Here is a 22,211-nt window from a genome sequence, read left to right as displayed (position 1 = left end):
CTTCCAGGTCATGTGGCCAGCATGACTAAGCCGCTTCTGGCAAACCAGAGCAGTGCACGGAAACGCCGTTTACCTTCCCGCCGGAGCGGTACCTATTTATCTACTTGCACTTTGGTGTGCTTTCGAACTGCTAGGTTGGCAGGAACAGGGACCAAGCAACGGGAGGTCACCCCGTCACGGGGATTCGAACCGCCAACCTTCTGATTGGCAAGTCCTAGGCTCTGTGGTTTAGCCCACAGCGCCACCCGTGTCCCAATTACAGTATAAATTGCTCTTATTATATGCTTGTATTGTTTTATAATTTTACATAATAAATGTTCTACTGAGAACTCAAATTCCCTCCCTTCATTTCTTCCTTCAGTCCATCTTTTGCCTACTTGTTTCCAGGTAGATGGTAACACACTAAAACATGCTTTCAATAGCCCATTAAAAGCAATAAAATCTAACAAATGCTGTAACTCTCCCTAGCTGTCCCCTGGATGGGGAGATTAACACACCTGCATATCAATCTTCTCCACAGAAATAAATCCTATTGATTTCTTTTCGGGTTAATTTCTACCAAAGGGTGTTTAGGAATGCAGCCTCCAAGCAACGATAAAACACTTAATAAAACGAAGTGACAAGAAATAACATCACTGAGTTAAAGGCGTGAGGTGGACAAATTGTTCAGATTGGTAAAAACAAAGGGGCATTGTGAACAGCTCCAAAAAGATCTATCCTAATTAGTGAATGGGCAGTTAAATGGTGAATGTGTTCAGTGGAAGCAAGTGTAAAGTGTGGCGTTTTGGGGCATTCCTACCACAACTTCATGGATGGGGTCTGAACTGGCAATGACTGACCAGGAAAGGGATCTCAAGTTCATCTCCAGAAGTTTGGAGATCTCAACAACTGTCCCATCTCTCCTTGTTGTTGTTTAGTCGTTTAGTCGTGTCCGACTCTTCGTGACCCCATGGACCAGAGCACGCCAGGCACTCCTGTCTTCCACTGCCTCCTGCAGTTTGGTCAAACTCATGTTTGTAGCTTCAAGAACACTGTCCAACCATCTTGTCCTCTGCCGTCCCCTTCTCCTTGTGCCCTCCATCTTTCCCAACATCAGGGTCTTTTCCAGGGAGTCTTCTCTTCTCACGAGGTGGCCAAAGTATTGGAGCCTCAGCTTCAGGATCTGTCTTTCCAGTGAGCACTCAGGGCTGATTTCTTTCAGAATGGATAGGTTTGATCTTTTTGCAGTCCATGTGACTCTCAAGAGTCTCCTCCAGCACCATAATTCAAAAGCATCAATTCTTCGGCAGTCAGCCTTCTTTATGGTCCAGCTCTCACTTCCATACATCACTGCTGGGAAAACCATGGCTTTAACTATACGGATCTTTGTTGGCAAGGTGATGTCTCTGCTTTTTTTCCCCTCCCCCCCCCTACTCACCTTGAATTATTTTCAGGGGCAGACTTTCAAATTTCAGATGTGCCTTGTGCGAGGTCAAAATTTGGCACCCCATTCCTCTCGCTTTCCGCTCTGCTCAATCCACGGCATCATAGCCATGACGGCCTGCAACGCCCCCTAGGCTTGGTGCCCAGTGTGGCAGAACTGGTCGCTCTGCCCTGAACCCACCTCTGTTTTTTGAGCCACATTATGAATTAGTGAGGAGCATCTCTTAGCGAGGATGGAGACGTGCAGAATCTGCAACACGCTTCATCATTAGTTGGATTTCTTCTTGTATGTGCCAACCCATTGCAGGATAATGCTTTAATTCTGGGATGAGACAAATACGGAGGTAGCGTTCATTCGGGGACGTGCGAGACAGACAGATATTTATAGCCCATTAATGAGAGCTAATGAAAGCAAGGATTAGAACAGTTTCTGACAGAAGTGTTTTGAGAAAGCCGTCAGAGACAGAGATGGAAGCAGTAGGCAAACAACTGAACCATGTAACCAAAAGGAGTGAGGTATCAAGAAAGACCAGCTGGTCACTTCCAGATGCTATTTCTCTGTCCCTGGCAAAATAATCAGCCTGTAATGGACTGAACAGGATCCGGCGAGAAGTTTGGCAGGCAGGCTGGCAGAAGTAGCAAGGCTTCTTCTAGATCCATCAGCAGTCTTTGCTTTTAAATAACCTTTTCCCTCTTCTGAGATTTAAACCATCTGCTCCCTGCCTGCACTGCTTTAAGTGTCTTCATTTTTAGGGACATAGAGTCATGCTTTTAGGTCTCTGGTTTCTTGGCCCTTCCACCTCAGCAACCCTAATAATGTCCCTGCCTAGTGAAGCGGCTAAAAAGAGGATATGCTGCTGTGACCCCCGCTGCTCCCTGAAGTGAAATATTGAAGCTTTCATTTTTGTTAGTGAGAAAATCCCTTCTGGACACAAACCCTTCTCCCTGACATGGCAGTTTGCACCTTGGCTGTAATTGAATGTTTCTCGATGGGCCACTGTGAGATCCAAGGCAGTCTTTGTACTAGGAAAGTGGAAGGAAAGGATGCTGATCCATCGTAATGGCTAAGAGACTGAGCTACGGATAAAGATGTTCCTGTGGCGATTTCCCCCTCTACAGTGAACTCAGTGTATTGGTCTTAGGTAAGCCTGCCTCCCTCTCTCCCTCCCTAATCCCTCCCCTCTCTCAGTCTCAGATTTCCATCTGCAATAGGAGAGCAATAATGCCCACTTGCCCTCCAGACGTTGTTGGACTACAAGTCCCATCACCGTGACCATTGGCCATGCTGGCTGAGGCTGATGGGAATTCTGGTCCACACCATGTGATGAGCAGGTTTTTGGCTACCCCAGATATAACTGAAATTCTTGAAAGTAGAATCATAGAATCGTAGAGTTGGGAGGGACCCCAAGAGACATCTAGTCCAAATCCCCTCAAGGCAGGAATCTCAATGGAAGCACCCATGAGATGACCATCCAATATTTGCTTAAAAACCTCCAAGGAAGGAGAGTCCACAACCTCCCAAGGAAGACCATTCCCCTGTTGGAAAGTTCTTCCTGATGTTTAGTTGGAATCTCCTTTGTTGTAACTTGAAGCCCTTGCTTTGAGTCGTACTGTCCAGAGCAGGAGAAAACAAGCTTGCTCCATTTCTATGTCTCAGCCCTTCAGATATTTGAAGCTGGCTTTCATCTCTTCTCAGTGTCCTTTTTTCCAAGCTAAACATACCCATCTCCTTCAACCATTCCTCATAAAGCTTGCTTTCCCGACCCTTGATCTTCTTGGTTGCCCTCCTCTGCACACGTTCCAGCTTGTCAACATCTTAAATTATGGTGCCCAGAATTGGACACAGTATTCCAGGTGTGGTCTGACCAAAGCAGAATAGAGTGTACTGTTATTTCCCTTGACCTGGACACTAGACATCTGTTGATGCAGCCTAGAATAGCATTAGCTTTTTTTGCTGCTGCATCACACTGTTGAATCCTGTTAAGCTTATGGTCCACCAAGGCACCTAGATCATTTTCACATGTACTGCTAGTAAGCCAGATGTCCCCCTATGAATGTTATGTACAATGGTACCTTGGTTCTCAGACTTAATCCGTTCTGGAAGTCCGTTCCAAAACCAAAGCATTCCCAAACCAAGGTCTGCTTTCCCATAGAAAGTAATGCAAAATGGATTACGGTAATCCGTTCCAGACATTTAAAAAAAACCCTAAGACAACAATTTAACATGAAGTTTACTATCTAATGAGATCATTGATCCATAAAATGAAAGCAATAAACAATGTACTGCAGTCACACAATCAATCAGTAGCTGAACTGGGTTCCACACAGTCACAAAAACAAAACAAAAAGAGCTACGAAAACAAAAATGCAAAATAAATAGTAAAAACAGACAGATCTCAGCGTAACATTCAAAACAGAAGTGTGGCACTCAAAACGGAAGTGTAACACTCAAAACGGAGCACGTTCGGCTTCCGAAAAAGTTCGCAAACTGGAACACTTACTTCCGGGTTTGCAGTGTTTGGGTTCCAAGTTGTTTGAGTACCAAGGCATTTGAGAACCAAGGTACCAATGTATTGGTATTACACTAGAGGCAATGTTCCTTTTGATTCCATTCCAAAGATAGGGTGTTCCGAGTTGTTTAAGGGAAGCATGTGTACCTTGATTATTTTTTTATGTGATAACTAGGAACCTAGGAAGTTGCCTAATATTGCATCAGACCATTGGCCCAGCTATCTCACCATTGTCTAAACTGACTGGCAGTGGCTCTCCAGGGCTTCAGGCAGGGGATATTCCCAGCCCTGCCTGGAGATGCTAGGGAGTGAGGCTGGGGCTACCTGCATGTCTCCAGCAGTACAGCCTGAAGCTAAAAGACGCTATAAGGTAGAAGAGACAGAGTCCTGATTTTGCCCTGAATGCAAGTTATTTGTAATCAAAGTTATTATGCAGTATGATACTGGGAGCAGTGCAATAATTATGCAGGTAAGTGAATGTAGGGGAGACGGGTGGCGCTGTGGGTTAAACCACAGAGCCTAGGGCTTGCTGATCAGAAGGTCGGAGGTTCAAATCCCTGTGATGGGGTGAGCTCCCGTTGCTCTGTCCCAGCTCCTGCCAACCTAGCAGTTTGAAAGCACGTCAAAGTGCAAGATAAATAGGTATCACTCCAGCAGGAAGGTAAACGGTGTTTCCGTGCACTGCTCTAGTTAGCCAGAAGTGGCTTAGTCATGCTGGCTATATGACCCAGAAAAACTGTCTGCGGACAAACGCTGGTTCCCTCAGCCTATAAAGTGAGATGATCGCCGCAACCCCAGAGTCGTCCGCAACTGGAGTTAACTGTCAGGGGTCCCTTTACCTTTAAGTGAATGTAACTTTATTTGTCTGAAGTTCAGTAAGCAAAGCTTTTTGAACCATATTTTTGGACTGAAGAATTTTATTTCGATGCAAGAGTCAGTTTTGTTCCTCCAGCAGCTTCCATGTGCACAAAATTAAGAATCTCAATACGGTATGGGAGCAAATTGGTAAGTTCAGTTAAGAGCACTTGTAACGCCAATAGGAGGTGACCTGAGAAAGTGGAGTCTGGGTACGCATGCATACAGCAAGCAAATCTGAGAAGTGCCTTCTTGGCACAAAATGGATTACAACCATTCTAGCAAAACGTACTTTGGATTGACAAATAGTGTGGGATGCTGGGTGAATGCACATTATCATGATATTTCCAGGCTGAATTGCCAGCTTATTGTTGAGTGTCAGGGAACTGACATCAGAGCGAGAGGTGAAGGAGAGGCTCCCAGATTCTGCAGGGGAAGGACCCAGCACCAGGAAGAGAAGCAGCTCGGTAGAGGAGGAAGGAAATCAGCGCAACACCAGGGATAAAGGGGGGCAAATGGGGGAAGTGGAGGAAGGGCTCCGGGATTCTTCTCTGGAGTTCAGTGAGGAGAGCACAGGCCCTCCACTACCCACGCCCTCCCTGCGCAGAAGACTCCCGCGCAGTGAGAGGAGAAGGCGACTGGGAGTCAGACAGCTTTTATGCTGGAAAAGGTTTAAGAAACGCCCACAGACAGATTCTGCCAGCGACTGAGACAGCCACGCTACAATGATCTGTGCAGTCAGAACGGTTTAACCCAGGCAATTAAGCCCCAGAAAGACGGCAGTTTACGCACGAGTAACTCATACCCATTACATTGAGGTTCTTATCTATGGAATCTGTAATGCCAAATGTCCAACATTTTCTGGAAGGAGAAGCAGACCCTTAAAAAGAGTAGACAAGAAAAATAGGGACGTGCAGCTTTTCTGCACAATAATAGTGCAAACGGAAATCTCGACTGAACTGACAGTGTCTCGTTAAGCTCGTTGACAGCATTAACCTTCTGGGCCACGTAAGAAAAAAGATAAAATGAGGACAAGGGACCCTGAACGCTGCATTGCTTGACCACTATAATGAAACACTTGAGACAGCTGCAGTAACTTTCTCTGTGCAGAACTGGGAGGATTCACGTTGCACAGAAACCGAGCAAACCTGTCATTTGCTCGACAAACGCACATGTAGGTGGCTCAGCTGTATCATGTCAGCCTGTCGAATAAAGCAAGGAGATGTGAGAGTGAATCAAAGCCTCTTAAATGTGTTGTTTTGTCTTTGCAAGCTGCCTGTGGGCACACCTGGCTCCTTTGCTTCTTTGCATGATGTATGTACCCCTTTTGTTTAAATAGCACATCAAGCAGAGAAATCGGGGGAGGGGGTTCAGAGGGAAAAATGTGTGGCACGGAGAGGACTCATGATTCCCCCCCCCCCAAGTCAGCTTCAATCTACATCTCAGGAACATGCAAACAGGAGAAATGAGAAGCGAGGGAAATAAAGCTGATTGGAACGTACACCATAAATGGTGTCGTTCCTTGGGAGAGGGCCAGGTTTGCAACGTGCCTCTCTTCAGTCATCCACCCCACCTGTGCACTGCAAAACAAAGCACAGATGTGCCCCATGCAAAGAGCTGCAAATCTGACTAAGGTATGTGGGCTGGAGTCTTTTTTTCCTGTTTTTTTTTTTAAAAAAATGTTTTCCATCTGATGCTTCTCTGCACCTAATGTAATCCTCCCAAGGTGCGCACAAACAATCTGGTGTATATGTTTGCCTGCCAAGATATCATACGTAAAATCAACTGAATATAATGGAAACACAATGGGGAGGAAAGGCATTTCAGGATAAGCACAGAACAAGGGACTTGCTTGATCAGAGGAAAGGTCCATTGTAGTCCAACATTCTTCTTCTGGCGGATGTGTCTGCGAAGCCCACAAGGAGGTTGTGGGCAAGAGCCACCATTTTCCATATTAGCAGTGCCTTTTTTCTAGAAAGGGATGTGGGTGGCGCTGTGGGTTAAACCACAGAGCATAGGACGTGCCGATCAGAAGGTTGGCGGTTCGAATCCCCGTGATGGGATGAGGTTCCGTTGCTCAGTCCCTGCTCCTGCCAACCTAGCAGTTTGAAAGCATGTCAAAGTGCAAGTAGATAAATAGGTACCACTCTGGCGGCAAGGTAAACGGCGTTTCTGTGCGCTGCTCTGGTTTGCCAGAAGCGGCTTAGTCATGCTGGCCACATGACCTGGAAGCTGTACGCCGGCTCCCTCGGCCAATAAAGCGAGATGAGTGCCGCAACCCCAGAGTCGGTCACAACTGGACCTAATGGTCAGGGATCCCTTTACCTTTACCTTTTTCTAGAAAAATAGGTGCCAGTACTCACTATGAAATTGTTAGTCAGTGCCACACTTTTTAACAACAACAAAAAAGAGGTGCCAGTACTGCGTGCCCTTGAGTATCCCCTGGAAAAAAAAGCACTACATATTAGTGCTTGGTTCTCATGTCTATTGAATTGGGTTCAGACCAAAGCCGATTTGTGCATTGGCTTTGCTCATGTGAAGTCTATCTTATGAGAGAGAGGGATGATGCACCCCTTCCATTCTTTACAGCCCTCTATGAGTTAGAGAGCGCCTGTCTGAAGCAGGGAGCTACATCTCCTTTGTGGGATTTAGAACCCCACACAATCAGGGTTCTAAGTCACACAGGGTACCTTTATGAGGTTAGTCCATCATCATCATCATTTTTTTATTCATATTCCATCTTTCTATCTTACAATACTCAAGGCGGTTTACAAGCTGAAGAAACAAAAAATGTACAACTTATAGTAATCTAATGTAATACAAAAATGTGATAATAAAACAAAACTTTAAAATAAGCAACCTACATCAAAAAGTAACATTCAACAATTATTAGAATAGTACAAAATAATAATATCAACCTATAAAAATTAAACAGAGATCCACTCAACAGTTACAATAAATTTCTAAACTATAATCAATAAAACAACAGCAAGCCACAGTACATAAAACAATACAATACAAATTGAGAAGCAGAAATTTTGGTCTGCCTGCCAACTTCAGGCTGGTCTCCACCTGCTTGCATCCTTACTTACAATCAGCCCAGGGATGAGCCTGTGGCTGTCAGCTCTCTCCTTCCTGGCCTACATTCTGCCCTTGTAGAACTCAACAGGAAGATGGGGAGAAAGCAAGAATCAAATGGCTCTGTCTTTCATTAGCTGTGACTCTTACAACCTGCCCTACTGCTGAGGCTCTGTGATACAAACATTCACTCTGCAGCTCATGGTGGGTTGCAAAGTATGGGACGGTGAGGTGTGAACAGAGTGTCAGATAGATATGCTTTAGCCCCTCTGAAATCAGTGACATTGAGAGTCCCATGGACTCCAAGAAGATCAAACCTCTCCATTCTTAAGGAAATCAGCCCTGAGTGCTCACTGGAAAGACAGATCCTGAAGCTGAGGCTCCAATACTTTGGCCACCTCACGAGAAGAGAAGACTCCCTGGAAAAGACCCTGAGGTTGGGAAAGATGAAGGGCACAAGGAGAAGGGGATGACAGAGGATGAGATGGTTGTGCAGTGTTCTCAAAGCTACTAACATGAGTTTGACCAAACTGCGGGAGGCAGTGGAAGACAGGAGTGCCTGGCATGCTCTGGTCCATAGGGTCACAAAGAGTCGGACACGACTAAACAACCAAACAACAAAACATGTTGGACCATTCTAGAGAGTAAATACACTTCCCTGGGAGCAGCCACTTTGAACTAAGAGGCTTACTTCTGAGTAGACATGCATAGAATTGCAGCCTTAAATTTTATTGATTTCAGTGTGGCCAAAGCCTGTCTAAGGCTGAAATCCTGCACACATTTACCTGGGGGTAAGTCTCGTGGAATTAAATGCTCCTGAACTCTGTGTGAACAAGTATAGCCTTACCCTGTAACTTTGTCCTGATTATCTGCATTGCAAACCAACATCTGGGATAGACCTGAATGTATCCAAGAGAAAGTCTTATCTATTGAGCGCATTCACACAATCATGAATGCTGCAGATATGAATCATTCTCCATTGCTTTTTCTTTGGCAGGAAAGGATGACAGAACCTCCTGAAGGCCAGCATTCAACTTCGATTGTGAAATCAGTATTAGCACCACTGATCTGTGAGGGATTATAAACTTTTCTTTCGTTCCTTCTTTCTTTCTTACAAAATACCAAAGATATTTCTGACACTTTCTCAGTTCACGGGGTTATCAAAACATCTCGCTAGCTCCTTTGGAATAGGAAGGAAGCTTGGGCTCAAATGAGATTCATGATATGCAAATGTATGCATTGATAGTCCTTCAAAGGTGGGAAAGTGGCTTTTCAGGGGGAGTGGAGAGATGGGCAGGAGGGAGAGTGTAAACACTTAACCCTTTCCCCACCCACTGCACTTTTTCCCTCTCACAAATCGCTCCCCCACTATGCTTTGCTTCCCATGAGGTTTAAATGTGTGCTTTTCTTAACATGATAATCAGCTGTAAAAAGTCATGAGAATGAGTTGGGGAACTCTTTTGTGAATGGCAAGTGAGCTTCCAAGGCCACTCAGTTCAACAAATTGTTGTCAAACAAGCTGACTGAATGGCCAGGCTGTATACAGAGACGACTCTTTATGGCTGTAATTTGAATGGCGCCAGATGCTCTATTAGGGTCTATTTTCAGTGATTGCACTTTGCACAGTACTTTTTCTTTGATACGACTGCCATCACTGTAGTAAAAGATGAGTCATAATGACTGAGAAAATTGTCCTAAGTTCCAGTGCTACAACGCCAGTCATGTTCCCTTCTGATTACCTTCCTGGGGATTTTTTTCTTTTTGAGTTGCAAGAGAGCAAACCTTTGTCTTCCTTCATCAGGAAGCGAGTCAAAGTACAGAATATTTTTTCCTCTGGCTAGACAAACAAAAAGCTTTAGAAAGGCCACAGATGATGGGGAGGAATGTAGCAGGGAATGCTAAGCAGGCACAATACTCCTGTGTTGCCTTTGAAACAAAAGAATGCAGTAGTCCCTTCCTTCGACCTGCCTACCTGGGCCACCTCTCTGCTGATCTTTTGTTTTCTGCAGTTTGTTAGGCCTCCTATTGGGGGCCCATACAAACTGCAGCGTGATAACATTCTTACAATTTTATTATATATGAAGATGCCATGGCTGATTGTAGATCTCTAGGAGCAAGCAAGGTCATTTTTTGTGTGGAGAGGGGGAATGTAGGAAGACTCATTTTAATTTAAAGTTTTGTGTCTCTGTTGAAAGGACTGTGGAGGATTTACCACATTACCCATTAATATGACCCATTTATAAAGGCATAAGAGCTAAATATATGGAATGTATTCTTTTCAGAAAGGACATTTGTTTACCACTATAAAAGATTGGAAATAGCTTGCAAAGAGAGATAAGGCAGCAAGTTGCAAAGTTACAAACGATGGGTGTGCAGCAAAGGCACACCCGTCATTTGTATCAAAATGGTTGTTGATTATTTACACGAAGCATGAATTTTGCAATTTTATCCTCTTTTGCCTATTTTTTATGGTTGAAAATTTTCTATGACTTTTGGCCTCCGCAAATACAGTTATTCACTTGTCAGCGAATTCTTCAGCAACAGTATTGATGTTTATAATTTAGGTTCATTTGTTGCATCGCTTTTCCTTCTCACATAGTTAAAAATGTCTTGGACAATGACCAATAATAGCCATCTTAGTAATGTGTGATTAGTCAGACACATTTCTGGACAATATAAATGGCAGGCACATTCTGGGGAAGTGTGCATGTCGTGCAGCCTGATCCTCTGTGCATATTTACTCAGAAATGAATTGCACTGTGTACAAAGGGGCTTATTCTCCATTACATGCATGTTGGGTCGAAGCTTTAGGCTGTAATCAGGAACATGCTTAAAAGCAGTGGGATTTATTTCTCCTTAAACAAGCATAAGAGGGCACCTTTAGTCTTGCAGGTGGCCATTCACACCTGAGAGCCAAAACCATTGCCCATTTATTTCCTAGCATCTTTCTTAGAAAACAAGAGTAGGAAATAATAGTGCAATGGACATTTAATCAGCAATAGGTCCCAGTGAGTTCAATGGCTCTTACTCCCAGGTGGATGCATACTGGACTGTGCCTTAAATGTCCCTGGAGCGCAGGGATGGGGAACATTCAGATGCTGTCAGTCTACAACTGCCACCATTCCTGATATATTGAAATATATGATTCTCCAGCACTCAACAGTGATCTTATACGCAATGAAAACCCAACTTTGGGGAGGGTATTGGCAGCCAGATAGGGGCCCCTGTAATGCTGTATTGGCCCACCAGATCTGAGGTACACCCTTGCTATAGGGGAAAAAGAGACTTTAACCCTTTGCTCCTGCCATGATCCAGATTGGAATAGAACCTCCCTGGGCCTCCTGTTTGCCATGGGATGAAAGCTTGCATAGACACTGTTAGTTTCTGTTTTGCCACTGTGCAGCTGCTTAGAGTCACAAGGCTCTGTTTACATTCCAGAGACAGTCCAGGCTGTTGGAAGTCTCATGGGAGACGGGAGACGGATGTGACGTTAGTGGTCTTCTGTTCCTTTGTTCCTTTTGTTGTTCAGTTGCTCTCTGCTTTCACAGAGAGAGGATGTATTTCTTTCAGTCTGCATAGCTTAGTAATAAAGCATAGCACGTAGCCATAATAATCACCACTTCTGCGTGCTGTTTTGGAAACTCTGCTGGATGGGATGTGCCTTATCAGAGGCTCAGGTTGCCAATCACGTCGGGGGTGATTCCGGCTCGAAGGACTCGGCCGGAAGAAGATGAGCTTTATCAGCTTGGTCGAACACAGATCCCGATAGACACTAGTGGGAGCTCCCCCCCCCCTGCAGATGCCGGAGGGTATCCAATTCCATGTGAGACCACAGTAGTGGCAAATGGCTAAAGCCCTCTCATGCCATGGTCTCAATCAGACTCAGCTCCATCCCTGTGTTGGGTATTCATTTTTGTTTTTAAATATATATATATATATATTTAAAAACCAAAAGCTATGCAAAGAAGGATAATGTGAGAAATGTCTGGTCTAATCTGGCCCTGCATTTTCTGAACGATAAGGGAAGGTTTCTATACACTGTGCTTTGTCTATGCCATTCAATGCTTGGGATGCTATATAGTTCAAACAAAAGCACTCCTCGTTTTGCAAATGCAACGCTGTAATTGTTCTGAGAACCACCTATTCCCACTTTTAGCTCTAGCAATTTGGCTATAGATTTCACTTAGCGGACAACGTAGCGTGCTGATATGGCTGGATCATTTACGACAGAAATACTGGATTTTTAAATTCATCCAGACAGGTTATATTCATTCCAGTGAGGAAAACAAAGCACTCTACTCGGGAACGTTGTTGAACTGAGGGGTGAAATCTGTCCTCCTCTCCTTACACCTGCATGGATCCTGCAGGCAATGAGTGATATTATGCAGTATCTTCAGAGATGCACCCAAACCCCAATCTCTGTAGAAAGACAGAAATCTTTCTACTAGAGTTCTTGCAGTTTTGCAAGCCCTTCCTTGGTTTTGTATCACTGCTTGTCTGGAAAAAACCCACACACACAACAACCACAACTATCTAAAACTTCTTTCCGGCAGCATAGTAAACAAACAAGGTTAGTTAACAGCAGGTACACCTACCTCAGTAATGAGCTGGGTTAATTGGTAAAGAAAATAGGTGCCTGTTAATTTAATGGCTCATTAACAGCAGAAAGTGAACCTTCGGGGCCCAGTTCCCTGTTATGTAAATATCCCTTTCCACTAACCTAGGGAATATAAGAGTCTAGCAATGTTTGAGGTTGCCACCTGGACAGATTTAACATGAAAGGATTCCACTTTTGTTTGCCCCCCCCCCTTTGGCATTCCACTTGGATTCGTTTAGCTTTGCTTCCATGCTAAACAATGAACGATTTGACATTGGCATGCATCTAATGATGTCACTTATGCAAAGAAGTTATGACTCCTGGAAAGCAGGGGTGCATTTGTAGCCCTTACACTGGAAAACACACACACACAGAGACAGACAGACAACCTTCCCCACTCCTGATGTAGACAAGGGATGGGGAATCTGAGGTCCTGCAGTTTGTGTTGGATTCCCATCTGCCCCACCCGATGATCAGAGACGATGGTAATTCCAGCAAATTCTGGAGGACCCCACATTCCATATCCCTCACCTAGAGCAAATGCAAACTGGATGAAGGGCAATCTAGAAATGTTTTTATTAGATCAGATTTCATAGTTACATCTCACTTTTTCTATTACAACCAGAAAGTGGCTTACAATGAAACAAACACACACAAAAATATAGAAATACCAACATCACACATTCAATATAATATCAAGAGCAGCCGGAATAAGTAATTAATACATTTTTTAAAAAATAGGGTAAATGAAACTGTCTTCATTTGACATTTAAGGCAAACCAGCCTCCTTGGGAAGGGCACTGCACTAGCTGGGTGCCACAACTGAGAAGGCCTGCATCCACCGACTGCCTGTTGTGCCTGACTTCAGAAGGCAGGGAAGATACAGAGAAACGCACTCCGGTGATGAATGCAAGCATTCGGCAGGGTTTTGGTGGAAGGTTGAGCATTATGGGAGTAAATCTCCCTGGACATCAATATCTGAAATAACTTTACAGCTCTGGTGGGGTTGCAGTTCCCATCTGAGATGTAGACAGATGTGTAGCTATCACATAACCAGCTTGTAGGTTTGGTTTAAGCCTGAAATTTCCCACATATGCAAATTTTGTGCAGGCATCTAGAGAACCCCTGCTCTTCTTTTTGGTCAACTTTCTCGCCACCTTTTCTTTTCTTTTAGCTCATTTTCTTTTAGCAACTGAGTGTGAAGCTAAGCAGATACAGGGATGGAGCTTGACTATATCATTGCAAGATCACTTAGACTGGTGGTTCCTAAACTCTTCCCCCCCTCTCCCAGGGAGCATTAAAAAATTGCTGAAGGTCCTTGGCGGGCCACTCAAAGATTTCCCTGTGACGCTGCATGATTTTTATTGTATTTATTGCTTCTTTTATTTCTTACATATCCTATTTTAGTGTGTTACAATTTGAATGCCATAAGAAACAAAGAAGCAATAAAAATGCAATTGAAAATCACTATGAACATTTCATGCGGCGGGTGTGCCTGTTGTGTCCTTCCTGCTTACCTCTTGGGCAAATTTCTGGACTCTAAGAATGACAGAGCAGCCGCTGCTCCTGCCGTTTTGTGCAGACTTGCTGCAGACCACTTGAACAAATCCAGTGATCCATGAACCACAGTTTGAGAACCTCTGACTTAGATCACCTGAGGAAACTCTACTTGTGGCACCATGCCCTGCAGAATACCACAGGATTGTTGTTGTTGTTGTTTAGTCGTTTAGTCGTGTCCGACTCTTTGTGACTCCATGGACCAGAGCACGCCAGGTACTCCTGTCTTCCACTGCCTCCTGCAGTTTGGTCAAACTCATGCTGGTAGCTTCGAGAACACTGTCCAGCCATCTCGTCCTCTGTTGTCCGCTTCTCCTGGTGCCCTCCATCCTTCCCAACATCAGGGTATTTTCCAGGGAGTCTTCTCTTCTCATGAGGTGACCAAAGTATTGGAGCCTCAGCTTCAGGATCTGTTCTTCCAGTGAGCACTCAGGGCTGATTTCCTTCAGAATGGATAGGTTTCATCTTCTTGCAGTCCATGGACTCTCAAGAGTCTCCTCCAGCACCATAATTCAAAAGCATCAATTCTTCGGCGATCAGCCTTCTTTATGGCCCAGCTCTCACTTCCATACATCACTACTGGGAAAACCATAGCTTTAACTATACGGACCTTTGTTGGCAAGGTGATGTTTCTGCTTTTTAAGATGCTGTCTAGGTCTGTCATTGCATACCACAGGATGGCTACCCTCAAATTGGCATCTTCTGCTGTTTCCCCTGGTCTTTGTCGTAACCTTCCCTCTCTCTGCTTTACAGGAAGCAGAGACCATTAGTTGCTTCAAGATATTTAGTGAAGACTTCTCTTTTTGCCCCGGCTTTCCGTGACCCATAAGAGTGGACTCTGATTCATGTGTATGAATCCCTTGAATCTGTTTTACTTGCTTTCATATGCTTTGGTGCTGTTTTATTGATTTCAGACTGGGTTTTGTTGTAATGGATATTGTTCTTATATTGTACATAGTGTAAGCCCACTGGGTAATACTGGGCCAGTCACTCATTCCCAGCCTTTTTAAAAATAATAATTTTTTATTAATTTTCAATTACAATAGTCCAATAATAGCCTCATTATAACAATGCCAAATTATAATACAATTACCAATACCAATCATTCAGATACCAAATTTTATAATTTAGGTGGCTCCCCGCATGCTGGAATTGATGGCTTGATGATTAACTTCCCTTCTGCATTCCAAAATCTTATTAATTTCAATTACACTCCGGTCAAAATAACAATTCTTTATACAACAACTGCAATATTAACAACTTCCATTTGTATTGACACATTAAATGATTGATAAAACTACAAGTGAGGCACTCAAACTGTATCCTGGTTCTTTCTGTGTGTGGCAATTATTCTGCCCGTGATGTTTCTTCCTGTCCTTATAAAGTATTATATCTATCTTTTCCCAGTTGTTGCTGTTCTCCATCATGCCTTGGGTGGAGCTAATATCCCATTCCCAGCCTAAACTACCTCACAGGGTTATTGTGGGGAATAAACTATGTAAGACACCTTGAGCTCCGTGGAGAAAAGGGTGGAATATAATTTCTCTCTCTCTTTCCCCAATGGCCAGAAAAACAGCACATTACATTGTCTTCTTCTTTTTAAAGTAGACACACAGCCACATCTCTTTCTGCTTTCTTTCATACCCAAAGTAGCATGTGTATACTTTGTACGTCTGAATATGTGAGACGGTCTTGATTTAAATGGATTTATTCAGCTCCATATTTCTTTTCACCCACAGCTTTAGGGAATTGTTAGAAACGTTAAGCGCAGAAACAGAGATGCTCCTTAGCTGTGCATTTTCAGTATGTCCTCAAGTCTGGTTTATTGAGACAATTGTGAAGAAACCACTTTGACAGCATGAAAAAAACACCATATTCTCCTCTACCATCGTGAACATATTCCACTCCCCTTGCTTGCCTGAACACAATTTAGTTCTTCAGCAATGTCTCTATTCAACAATAGATGATTCTTTCTTTTTTATAAAAAAAATCCATATTCCTCATAGCATTACTGAGAAGTAGCAGAATTGTGTGACATCTTCACTAAACAGTACGCTAAATGTGGGGTCAAGAATACAGTGATAAAGAGAAGGATTAGGCTATCATTTTAAAAGTTCTCAGCAACAGCCCCACCTAACTACTCTATCTTTCCTTTTTTGCGCATGATATTACTATTAAGAGTGATGCTATTCTCTGTCTCCATAACCGTAACTCAATAGGAGATATTGTCACCAGCTCTTTACTGGTAAATAGCCTCCTGTTGTTGTTTTAAAAACACTCATCTGTTCTATGGATTTCAAGATAATAGTCCTACGAACATGGAATGAAATAGCAGGGATGAACGATCGGTCCTCTACTCACATTTGGCACCATTAAAGCAAGCTTCATTGTTAAGGGCTGGTTCTTCACTCATGCATATTCATCACTTAGGCCCCTTATAGTCATCACACAAGTTGCATTGGGGTTGCTTTACTGTGGGGCAAGTTCCACACCTCTGGGGAGTATGTGTGATTGAAACCATCACACAGACAGGGTCCAGGATTCTCCCCCACCTGACTGGTACCTGCAGAGTGGGATGAGGTGAGTGGGACTCCCATAATTTGGTCCACTCGTGTTGTCGCTTAAGATACACACCCACACTCCTCAGCAACATGGGATCTCATTGTGGTGAAGTGACTCCTAAGCCACTGTATGCTTAGGTGTGCCTTGCCGAGTGCAGAATAATCTTCTTCTTCTTCTTCTTCTTCTTCTTCTTCTTCTTCTTCTTCTTCTTCTTCTTCTTCTTCTTCTTCTTCTTCTTCCAGATTTTCAATTTTATACATTTCAATAATTTTACAATCTTTTTAACATTTCAAAACTCGACTTCCTTCCCCCTCTTTCTGTGGCTCCTTACATTGGAAGTCGAACGGAATCTGTTCCGGAAGTCCGTTCGACTTCAAAATGTTCAGAAACCAAAGCATGGTTCCTGCATCCAATCGGAAGCTTCAGAAGCCCTGTCATACATTTGGGTTCCAAAAAACGTTCACAAACCAGAACACGCACTTCTGGGTCTGTGCCATTCAGGAGCCAAAATGTTTGACTTGCAAGGCGTTTGGGATCCAAGGTACAATTGTATTCTGAATTAACTTAACATGTTTATTCATCTACTTTAAATATATACTCTTATAAAACTGCAGGTTATTACAATACTCCTGCCAATGTTCTTATCTGTTTACAGTTTATTTGTAAATATGCAATAAAGCATTTCCTTCTTTTATGAAAAGTTTGTTATCTTGAGAGAGCCAGTGTGGTGTACTGGTTAAGAGCAGTAGTCTCGTAATCTGGGGAACCGGGTTCGCTTCCCCGCTCCTCCACATGCAGCTGCTGGGTGACCTTGGGCCAGTCACACTTCTTTGAAGTCCCTCAGCCCCACTCACCTCACAGAGTGTTTGTTGTGGGGGAGGAAGGGAAAGGAGAATGTTAGCCGCTTTGAGACTCCTTAGGGTAGTGATAAAGCGGGATATCAAATCCAAGCTCCTCCTCCTCCTCCTCCTCCTCCTCCTCCTCCTCCTCCTCTTCTTTCTGGTAAGCTTTGCCATTTCTGCATATTCCATAAGTTTTTGCATCCATTCTTTCTCTGGGACTTCTCCTGCTTTCTATTTTTGGGCAAGTAACATTCTTGCCACTATAGTCACATACATGAATAAATTTCTGTACAGTTTGGGTAGTTCTGTCCCTATAATTCCCAAAAGGAGTGCAGAATCAAGGGAAGAACCATCAAAGGTTGTGGTGGGGAGGTTGGCACAGTGCTGGTGCCAATCTGATGATCCTGCCACTGCACTCCAGCCACAACAACCTCCCGGCCACCTTCCCAAATTGGTAATCAGCACAGAACAGGCACAGGCAAACTCGGCCCTCCGGATGTTTTTGGACTACAACTCCCATCATCCCTGACCACTGGCCCTGTTACCTAGGGATGATGGGAGTTGTAGTCCAAAAACATCTGGAGGGCTGAGTTTGCCCATGCCTGGCAAAGAACCTGGCACTGGGAAGTCAGATAAGCAATGCAGCTCTGCTTCACCCCACTGACTGCTACTATGGGCAAGGTTGAAGTTTGTGCTAGGTGGGCAAGAACACTTAGCACAGCCTCTTGTCTGTCTGCCTCTACCTTTCTGCCACATCCTTCTCCCTGCCCCATCCTGCTCTCATTTCTCCTTGCCCAGTAGGCTCCCAAGGGAGGGACCAATCACTGTAGCTAGAGGTTTAAAATGAATACTTGCTGGGGGCCTTTGAAATTCGTCCAGGGGCCACATGAAGTTGGGCTGCTGGCTACCCAGCCTGTTTTATACCCTGAAACTTTTTCTATATTTTTATTGCTGTGATTTATGTGTTATCTTTTGCTTTTATCTTCCAAACAGATGAAAAAGTCCAGCTCAAAATCTGTTCTCTTGAACTTTATACCCTTCTGCTGCTGGCAATGCCAAATGTAAGACATAAGTCTTTGAATGCTTTTTTGCTTTGTTTTGTTTAAACCTAACACTTTAAACTCAGCTTTGTCATTAAGTAACCTTGATTAGCGATTGCTCGTCATCTTGAATGCATGCCTTGCATTTTTCTTATTTTAAGAAAAAGGACAAGCCTCCAAGGGATATTTTGAAGCAAACACTTGGAAGATGTGGATTCGAAAAAGAGGCCTTTAGAGCAGTCTATGTATAAGTCGATGCAGTCATTATGGGTTTCTTTTTTTAAAAAAAAATGTGCCGAAGGTTCGTTTATGGATGGTCATTTGTGGAACTGCACACTGTGACTGGGTAGCTGTGAGTTCCATTTTGCAATTGTCACAGCACCACATCCATAATTTGTGAAAATTACGACTAACAAATGGGGTTATAAGATCAGCAGCAGCTAAATATACTTGCGGTCAGAGGTACATTTGAAAGAAAGAGCTCTTGCGCTATTTTTCACCCACTGAGTGCTGAAATGTAAAATTGGGACAGAAACTGAAATGAGATCACAACTAGTTCAGCACTGGAGTGGCACCCTCCATCCTGATCTTTGCTTTATTTGAGGAGTCTTTACTGCTGTAATAGGCCCTTGGGGGTGGCTTAGAAATTAATAGATGGTTCTGTGCACATTGGCCTAGGTCTGGCCCAAGACACTCTCCTGCCTGGGGTGAAGGACAAAATTCTCCACTACTACCACTACCCCACCATTTAAAGTACTGGATTAGCAGACTAATCTTACTTCAACACTGGTGTTGAAATTGTGCCCTCCACTCTATCTGAAAGCCATAGGATAATTTATGGGTGCAGAACAGGACATGTGGCACACACGTCATGAGTCTTTTACCCTTTACTTAGGTGGCTGTGGAATCTTTAGGCATTAAGAACTAAGTTATAGTTATAATATATTTGGGGAAAGATTGGGAAGGTCTGGTGAGATATACATATACTTAAATATTCACAGTTGGGTGTCAGTGATAGGAAAAAGCACCCAGTGCATGGTTTGGGAAATACAGGTTTTTGACAAGGGGCATCTCCACCTCCATCATTCTACCCGGACACTGAGGTCCAGCTCCGAGGGCCTTCTGGCGGTTCCCTCACTGCGAGAAGTGAAGCTGCAGGGAACCAGGTAGTGGGCTTTCTCGGTAGTGGCGCCCTCCCTGCGGAATGCCCTCCCATCAGATGTCAAGGAAATAAACAACTATTTAACTTTTAGAAGACATCTGAAGGCAACTCTATTTAGGGAAGTTTTAAATGTTTGATGTTTTATCACATTATTATTAATAATAATAATATTCTGTTGGGAGCCAGATGGGTGGGGTATAAATAATAAATTATTATTATTATTATTATTATTATTATTATTATTATTATTATTATTATTATTATTATTCCAATAGACTGGAAAGGATTTTATGAAGTGGCTGTGATGGAGGACCAATTTGTTCCTTTAGTTCTGAGGGCTTTAGTGCCGAGGGCTGATACTCAAATAAATGTGGTTGCAGTGGAGACAAAGAATGAGAACAAATAAATTCCTGTTGATGGGGAAGAGGAGGAAAACTACAGGAACCGAAGGTGGTGGAAGCCGCAAACAACTCAGCTGAAACAGAAATAGAGCAGAGTAGTGATAATATGCTTAAACAGGAGCTTTTAAAATACCCTAGTCTGCAACATCTCAGAGGCTTCTGGAAATTCAGAAAACCAGAGATCTGAAGAAGTCAGAGAGCAACTTCTGTAGAAAGAGGGTATTTATTTCCAAAATGGGTATACTACTACTCTGTGTACCACATATGCCCTGCCTTGTACAAATGCACCTACTATGTGATGTAGATCTTGCCAGGTTAGCATGCCAGTGGCACAGCTGTATGGCTTCTGATCCCTGGACCATTATGTGGCAAGCGCATTTATATGCATCAGGGATGAGGGGCCTGTTCCAGAAGTCGTTGGACACCGACTCCCAGAATCCCTGAACATTGGTCAGGCTGGCTGGGACTGATGGAGTCCAGGAACATCTGGAGGGACACAAGTTCCTCGTCCCACATATATGTGACGGGACAGGCATGGAATGCTCAGTGGGAAGCCCTTTTAGTGTGGCTGGTGGTACTTCTGTTCAACCCACTGTTTCATTATAAGATGCTTCTGTTTCTGTTGCTCCCTCTATTTCCCAATGATCTCATGAATGGCAACTTTCCAGCATCTATGCTGCCATTCACAAAGTCACTGGGGAACAGATGGTGCATCTGAGGCATTCACACATCACAGCAGTTCTTGCAACTTTTCAAGGAATTCCCCACAAGAATCAGCCTATGATAAGGCAAGGATAACATATGAAAGTGCCTTTAGAATGGGTAGAGGGTGCTTTCTTGTGGTGGGCCACCTTTCCAAAATATACAGGCGTTATCATACTTTATCCTCACAACAACCCTTTGAGGCAGATTAGAGTCCGTGCAGATTATCACATCCCCGCCATGTTGAGGTCTCTCATTTCAGGATAGCTTGCTTTAGGTATTTATATCCTGCTTTACTTTTTCATTTTGGTAAACAAACCAACAAACCCTAAAGCTGCCATCATAACTGTCCTGTCAAGTAGTTTGGAGAATGCTACTATATGTGTGGGAAAATGGTAATTTGGCATTATACCTAGTGACTTATCATCTAAGACTGTAAGAAGGTGTAGTGAAAAAAATGGATCCTCGGGTGGGGTGGGGGGGATGGAGTTGGGAAAATGCTACCTGACCAGGAAGAACCCTGTAACCCAAAAGTTTATTGGTAGAGGTGGAATTCTGCCCACTTTTGTTGATTCTGGGCAAATACCACCCTATAGATAGATTAGATCGATCGATCGATCGATCGATCGATAGATGATAGATAAATATGGTGTGGTGAAAAAAAAACAGCATGTTGTTGTTTAGTTGTTTTAGTCATGTTCGACCGTGATCCCATGAACCAGAGCATGCCTTGGAAACTCTCACTTTCTTCTCAAAGTGTCTCCTTTTTTATGTCCATAGAGTTTTCTTGGCGAAATACTGGAGTGGATTGCCAGTTCCTTCTCCAGGTGGATCACATTTAGTCTAAACTCTCCACTATGACCTGTCCGTCTTGGGTGGCCCTGCACTGCATAGCTCATAACTTCTCTGAGTTATTCAAGCCCCTTCACCATGACAAGGCAGTGATCCACGAAGGGGGAAAAACAGCATAGAACTACATAAAAAACCAGTTTTTAATTCCTCCCCCAAATCATTGTGATTGTAATGCCACAGGAGAGCAATGCCCTTTGATTCAAACCCAGATGTGTATGCCCAAATGAAAGATCCTTAATTCCCTCTCCCCCTAAGCTGAGAGTGTATCCCAAGTAAGCTTGTTTTAACCATTTTTAACAAACGTAACAGTCACTTTAAAAATGCAGCATTTTGGGGGGTGCCCAAGCCCACAAAGTGACTCAAGACTTCAGGCAGTCCCTGATCTGACTTCAGATGCCTGGTGCAATCTGACTTAGGAAAGTGAAAACGTCACTCAATTTCACCTTGTAATTCAGGAGGTATGCAGAGCCAATGTGCACCTCTAAGACACACTCACTCATGTTCCTCATGTACTATAATCTGATCACACCTCGCACCATTTTACCACAGTGCGAAGAGAATAAAAAAAGCCATTCTTCAGAGTGTGTGAGGAAGAATGCAGGGATATGCAGTGACAGGACTGAAAAAAATC

The sequence above is a fragment of the Podarcis bocagei genome (genome assembly GCF_964188305.1).
Source record: "Podarcis bocagei genome assembly, chromosome: 12".
NCBI lineage: Eukaryota > Metazoa > Chordata > Lepidosauria > Squamata > Lacertidae > Podarcis > Podarcis bocagei.
Note: the sequence above shows the minus strand (reverse complement) of the source record.